The sequence below is a fragment of the Triticum dicoccoides genome, chromosome 7A, assembly GCF_002162155.2.
Source record: "Triticum dicoccoides isolate Atlit2015 ecotype Zavitan chromosome 7A, WEW_v2.0, whole genome shotgun sequence".
Classification (NCBI taxonomy): domain Eukaryota; kingdom Viridiplantae; phylum Streptophyta; class Magnoliopsida; order Poales; family Poaceae; genus Triticum; species Triticum dicoccoides.
The window spans coordinates 651,586,686-651,594,746 of record NC_041392.1 but is presented as its reverse complement, the minus strand read 5'-3'; positions in this window follow the sequence as shown (position 1 = coordinate 651,594,746).

Below are 8,061 nucleotides of genomic sequence, written 5' to 3'. Positions count from 1 at the left end.
CATAGTCATAGGAACATGTATAAGTCATGAAGAAAGCAATAGCAACATACTAAACGATCGGGTGCTAAGCTAATGGAATGGGTCACGTCAATCAGATCATTCAACTAATGATGTGACCTCGTTAATCAAATAACAACACTTTGTTCATGGTTAGGAAACATAACCATCTTTGATTAACGAGCTAGTCAAGTAGAGGCATACTAGTGACACTAAGTTTGTCTATGTATTCACACATGTATTATGTTTCCGGTTAATACAATTCTAGCATGAATAGTAAACATTTATCATGATATAAGAAAATAAATAATAACTTTATTATTGCCTCTAGGGCATATTTCCTTCAGTCTCCCATTTGCACTAGAGTCAATAATCTAGATTACACAGCAATGATTCTAACACCCATGGAGCCTTGGTGCTGATCATGTTTTGCTCGTGGAAGAGGCTTAGTCAACGGGTCTGCAATATTCAGATCCGTATGTATCTTGCAAATCTCTATGTCTCCCACCTGGACTAGATCCCGGATGGAATTGAAGCGTCTCTTGATGTGCTTGGTTCTCTTGTGAAATCTGGATTCCTTTGCCAAGGCAATTGCACCAGTATTGTCACAAAAGATTTTCATTGGACCCGATGCACTAGGTATGACACCTAGATCGGATATGAACTCCTTCATCCAGACTCCTTCGTTCGCTGCTTCCGAAGCAGCTATGTACTCCGCTTCACATGTAGATCCCGCTACGACGCTTTGTTTAGAACTGCACCAACTGACAGCTCCACCGTTTAATGTAAACATGTATCCGGTTTGCGATTTAGAATCGTCCGGATCAGTGTCAAAGCTCGCATCAACGTAACCTTTTATGATGAGCTCTTTGTCACCTCCATATACGAGAAACATATCCTTAGTCCTTTTCAGGTATTTCAGGATGTTCTTGACCGCTGTCCAGTGATCCACTCCTGGATTACTTTGGTACCTCCCTGCTAAACTTATAGCAAGGCACACATCAGGTCTGGTACACAGCATTGCATACATGATAGAGCCTATGGCTGAAGCATAGGGAACATCTTTCATTTGTTCTCTATCTTCTGCAGTGGTCGGGCATTGAGTCTGACTCAACTTCACACCTTGTAACACAGGCAAGAACCCTTTCTTTGCTTGATCCATTTTGAATTTCTTCAAAATCTTGTCAAGGTATGTGCTTTGTGAAAGTCCAATTAAGCGTCTTGATCTATCTCTATAGATCTTTATGCCTAATATGTAAGCAGTTTCACCGAGGTCTTTCATCAAAAAACTCTTATTCAAGTATCCCTTTATGCTATCCAGAAATTCTATATCATTTCCAATTAGTAATATGTCATCCACATATAATATCAGAAATGCTACAGAGCTCCCACTCACATTCTTGTAAATACAGGCTTCTCCAAAAGTCTGTATAAAACCAAATGCTTTGATCACACTATCAAAGCGTTTATTCCAACTCCGAGAGGCTTGCACCAGTCCATAAATGGATCGCTGGAGCTTGCACACTTTGTTAGCTCCCTTTGGATCGACAAAACCTTCTGGTTGCATCATATACAACTCTTCTTCCAGAAATCCATTCAGGAATGCAGTTTTGACATCCATTTGCCAAATTTCATAATCATAAAATGCGGCAATTGCTAACATGATTCGGACAGACTTAAGCATCGCTACGGGTGAGAAGGTCTCATCGTAGTCAACCCCTTGAACTTGTCGAAAACCTTTTGCGACAAGTCGAGCTTTGTAGACAGTAACATTACCGTCAGCGTCAGTCTTCTTCTTGAAGATCCATTTATTCTCAATCGCTTGCCGATCATCGGGCAAGTCAACCAAAGTCCATACTTTGTTCTTATACATGGATCCCATCTCAGATTTCATGGCTTCAAGCCATTTTGCGGAATCTGGGCTCACCATCGCTTCTTCATAGTTCGCAGGTTCATCATGATCTAGTAGCATGACTTCCAGAACAGGATTACCGTACCACTCTGGCGCGGATCTCACTCTGGTTGACCTACGAGGTTCAGTAGTATCTTGATCTGAAGTTTCATGATCATTATCATTAGCTTCCTCACTAACTGGTGTAGGTGTCACTGAAACAGTTTTCTGTGATGTACTACTTTCCAGTAAGGGAGCAGGTACAGTTACCTCGTCAAGTTCTACTTTCTTCCCACTCACTTCTTTCGAGAGAAACTCCTTCTCTAGAAAGGATCCATTCTTAGCAACGAATGTCTTGCCTTCGGATCTGTGATAGAAGGTGTACCCAACAGTCTCCTTTGGGTATCCTATGAAGACACATTTTTTCGATTTGGGTTCGAGCTTATCATGTTGAAGCTTTTTCACATAAGCATCGCAGCCCCAAACTTTAAGAAACGACAACTTTGGTTTCTTGCCAAACCATAGTTCATAAGGCGTCGTCTCAATGGATTTTGATGGTGCCCTATTTAACGTGAATGCGGCCGTCTCTAAAGCATATCCCCAAAACGATAGCGGTAAATCAGTAAGAGACATCATAGATCGCACCGTATCTAGTAAAGTACGATTACGACGTTCGGACACACCATTACGCTGTGGTGTTCCGGGTGGCGTGAGTTGCGAAACTATTCCACAATTTTTCAAATGTACACCAAACTCGTAACTCAAATATTCTCCTCCACGATCAGATCGTAGAAACTTTATTTTCTTGTTACGATGATTTTCAACTTCACTCTGAAATTCTTTGAACCTTTCAAATGTTTCAGACTTGTGTTTCATTAAGTAGATATACCCATATCTGCTTAAGTCATCTGTGAAGGTGAGAAAATAATGATATCCGCCATGAGCCTCAATATTCATTGGACCACATACATCGGTATGTATGATTTCCAACAAATCTGTTGCTCTCTCCATTGTACCGGAGAATGGCGTTTTAGTCATCTTGCCCATGAGGCACGGTTCGCAAGTACCAAGTGATTCATAATCAAGTGGTTCCAAAAGTCCATCAGTATGGAGTTTCTTCATGCGCTTTATACCGATATGACCTAAACGGCAGTGCCACAAATAAGTTGCACTATCATTATCAACTCTGCATCTTTTGGCTTCAACATTATGAATATGTGTGTTACTACTATCGAGATTCATCAAAAATAGACCACTCTCCAAAGGTGCATGACCATAAAAGATATTACTCATATAAATAGAACAACCATTATTCTCTGATTTAAATGAATAACCGTCTCGCATCAAACAAGATCCAGATATAATGTTCATGCTCAACGCTGGCACCAAATAACAATTATTTAGGTCTAATACTAATCCCGAAGGTAGATGTAGAGGTAGCGTGCCGACCGCGATCACATCGACTTTGGAACCGTTTCCCACGCGCATCATCACCTCGTCCTTCGCCAGTGTTCGCTTAATCTGTAGTCCCTGTTTCGAGTTGCAAATATTAGCAACAGAACCAGTATCAAATACCCAGGTGCTACTGCGAGCTCTAGTAAGGTACACATCAATAACATGTATATCACATATACCTTTGTTCACCTTGCCATCCTTCTTATCCGCCAAATACTTGGGGCAGTTCCACTTCCAGTGACCAGTCTGCTTGTAGTAGAAGCACTCAGTTTCAGGCTTAGGTCCAGACTTGGGTTTCTTCTCCTGAGAAGCAACTTGCTTGCCGTTCTTCTTGAAGTTCCCCTTCTTCTTCCCTTTGCCCTTTTTCCTAAAACTAGTGGTCTTGTTAACCATCAACACTTGATGCTCCTTCTTGATTTCTACCTCCGCAGCTTTCAGCATTGCGAAGAGCTCGGGAATAGTCTTATTCATCCCTTGCATATTATAGTTCATCACGAAGCTCTTGTAGCTTGGTGGCAGTGATTGGAGAATTCTGTCAATGACGCAATCATCTGGAAGATTAACTCCCATCTGAATCAAGTGATTATTATACCCAGACATTTTGAGTATATGCTCACTGACAGAACTGTTCTCCTCCATCTTGCAGCTATAGAACTTATTGGAGACTTCATAACTCTCAATCCGGGCATTTGCTTGAAATATTAACTTCAACTCCTGGAACATCTCATATGCTCCATGACATTCAAAACGTCGTTGAAGTCCCGATTCTAAGCCGTAAAGCATGGCACACTGAACTATCGAGTAGTCATCAGCTTTGCTCTGCCAGACGTTCATAACATCCGGTGTTGCTCCAGCAGCAGGCCTGGCACCCAGCGGTGCTTCCAGGACGTAATTCTTCTAAGCAGCAATGAGGATAATCCTCAAGTTACGGACCCAGTCTGTGTAATTGCTACCATCATCTTTCAACTTTGCTTTCTCAAGGAACGCATTAAAATTCAACGGAACAACAGCACGAGCCATCTATCTACAATCAAACATAAATAAGCAAGATACTATCAGGTACTAAGTTCATGATAAGTTTAAGTTCAATTAATCAAATTACTTAAGAACTCCCACTTAGATAGATATCCCTCTAATCCTCTAAGTGATCACGTGATCCAAATCAACTAAACCATAACCGATCATCATGTGAGATGGAGTAGTTTTCAATGGTGAACATCGTTATGTTGAACATATCTACTATATGATTCACGCTCGACCTTTCGGTCTCCGTGTTCCGAGGCCATATCTGCATATGCTAGGCTCATCAAGTTTAACCTGAGTATTCTGCGTATGCAAAAACTGGCTTGCACCCGTTGTAGATGGACGTAGAGCTTATCACATCAGATTATCACGTGGTGTCTGGGCACGACGAACTTTGGCAACGGTGCATACTCAGGGAGAACACTTCTTGATAATTTAGTGAGAGATCATCTTATAATGCTACCGTCAATCAAAGCAAGATAAGATGCAAAAAAAGATAAACATCACATGCAATCAATATAAGTGATATGATATGGCCATCATCATCTTGTGCCTGTGATCTCCATCTCCGAAGCACCGTCATGATCACCATCGTCACCGGCGCTACACCTTGATCTCCATCGTAGCATCGTTGTCGTCTCGTCAATCTTATGCTTCTACGACTATCACTACCGCTTAGTAATAAAGTAAATCATTACATCACGATTGCATTGCATACAATAAAGCGACAACCATATGGCTCCTACCGGTTGCCGATAACTCGGTTACAAAACATGATCATCTCATACAATAAAATTTAGCATCATGTCTTGGCCATATCACATCACAACATGCCCTGCAAAAACAAGTTAGACGTCCTCTACTTTGTTGTTGCAAGTTTTACGTGGCTGCTACGGGCTTAAGTAAGAACCAATCTCACCTACGCATCAAAACCACAACGATAGTTTGTCAAATAGACTCCATTTTAACCTTCGCAAGGACCGGGCGTAGCCACACTTGGTTCAACTAAAGTTGGAGAGACAGTCGCCCGCAAGCCACCTATGTGCAAAGCACGTCGGGAGAACCGGTCTCGCGTAAGCGTACGCGTAATGTTGGTCTGGGTCGTCTCGTCCAACAATACCGCCGAACCAAAGTATGACATGCTGGTAGGCAGTATGACTTGTATCGCCCACAACTCACTTGTGTTCTACTCGTGCATATAACATCAAACCATAAAACCTAGGCTCGGATACCACTGATGGGGAACGCAGTAATTTCAAAAAAATTCCTACGCACACGCAAGATCATGGTGATGCATAGCAACGATAGGGGAGAGTGTTGTCTACGTACCCACGCAGACCGACTGCGGAAGTGTTGATGCAACGTAGAGGAAGTAGTCGTACGTCTTCCCAATCCGACCGATCCAAGCACTGTTACTCCGGCACCTCCGAGTTCTTAGCACACGTACAGCTCGATGACGATCCCCGGGCTCCGATCCAGCAAAGCGTCGGGGAGGAGTTCCGTCAGCACGACGGCGTGGTGACGATCTTGATGTTCTACCGTCGCAGGGCTTCGCCTAAGCACCGCTACAATATGATCGAGGTGGAATATGGTGGCAGGGGGCACCGCACACGGCTAAGGAACGATCTCAAGGATCAACTTGTGTGTCTAGAGGTGCCCCCCTGCCCCCGTATATAAAGGATCCAAGGGGGAGGGGGCGGCCGGCCAGGAGGAGGGCGCAGGAGGAGTCCTACTCCTACCGGGAGTAGGACTCCCCCCCCCCCACTCCTAGTTGGAATAGGATTCCCCGAGGGGGAAAGAGAGAGAGGGGGGCCGGCCACCTCTCCTTGTCCTAATAGGACTAGGGGAGGGGGGAGGCGCGCGGCCCACCTTGGTCTGCCCCTTTCTCCTTTCCACTAAAGCCCACTAAGGCCCATATAGCTCCCGGGGGGTTCCGGTAACCTCCCGGTACTCCGGTAAAATCTCGATTTCACCCGGAACACTTCCGATATCCAAACATAGGCTTCCAATATATCAATCTTTATGTCTCGACCATTTCGAGACTCCTCGTCATGTCCGTGATCACATCCGAGACTCCGAACTAACTTCGGTACATCAAAATGCATAAACTCATAATAACTGTCATCGTAACGTTAAGCGTGCGGACCCTACGGTTCGAGAACAATGCAGACATGACTGAGACACATCTCCGGTCAATAACCAATAGCGGGACCTGGATGCCCATATTGGCTCCTACATATTCTACGAAGATCTTTATCGGTCAGACCGCATAACAACATACGTTGTTCCCTTTGTCATCGGTATGTTACTTGCCCGAGATTCGATCGTCCGTATCCAATACCTAGTTCAATCTCATTACCGGCAAGTCTCTTTACTCGTCCCGTAATAAATCATCTCACAACTAACATATTAGTTGCAATGCTTGCAAGGCTTATGTGATGTGCATTACCGAGAGGGCCCAGAGATACCTCTCCGACAATCGGAGTGACAAATCCTAATCTCGAAATACGCCAACCCAACATCTACCTTTGGAGACACCTGTAGAGCTCCTTTATAATCACACAGTTACGTTGTGACATTTGGTAGCACACAAAGTTTTCCTCCGGTAAACGGGAGTTGCATAATCTCATAGTCATAGGAACATGTATAAGTCATGAAGAAAGCAATAGCAACATACTAAACGATCGGGTGCTAAGCTAATGGAATGGGTCATGTCAATCATATCATTCAACTAATGATGTGACCTCGTTAATCAAATAACAACACTTTGTTCATGGTTAGGAAACATAACCATCTTTGATTAACGATCTAGTCAAGTAGAGGCATACTAGTGACACTAAGTTTGTCTATGTATTCACACATGTATTATGTTTCCGGTTAATACAATTCTAGCATGAATAATAAACATTTATCATGATATAAGGAAATAAATAATAACTTTATTATTGCCTCTAGGGCATATTTCCTTCATGTCCGACGGCTTACCTTCGGATTCTTCGCCAGTTTCATTGTCTGCGTCGCTTCTGGCTTGTGCAGGGTTCACATTTGCTCGACCGCCCTCATGGTATGGTCAAAGTGTGAATTGGTATTGTAAGTGCATCTAGTGCCACCCCTAGTTGGTTTTGGAGTATTGACGACAAACCTAGTTGAGGGACTAATGTGTTTGTGAGAATTGCAGGATAACACAGGTGAAAGTCCCTTATTGATTCGGTTTTTCTACCAGAGATGACCCCTAAAAATGTATGAAGACATTGATGTCAAAGGTGGTATATGAAGATATTCTCATTGAAGACTATGACAAGAGAAGACATCGCATGAAGCCTATGGAGCTCGAAGACTCAGATGTTTCGTAGTTCTTTTTCTTCTTTATTGAGTCATAGGAACCACCGTACTGTTAAGTGGGGTCCAAGAGAACCGGTCAGAATAACTGAAGTGATGCTTAACCAAAACCTATGTCTTCGAGTGAAGACTATGAGAGCGAATCTTGTCCAGAGTCGGACAAGTCAGCTTTGCTTGTAACCCAAGTAAAATTGCCGTGTGTGTTTGAAATCTGACCGTTGGAACATGTGTCAGTTCCTTAGTGACCCAGGGTCATTTCGGACAAATCAGGTCGGGTTACCTAGTGGCTATAAATAGCCCACCCCCTACAACCATAAATGGTTGGCTGCTCAGAGTTAAAGTACGGCTTTTGTCAT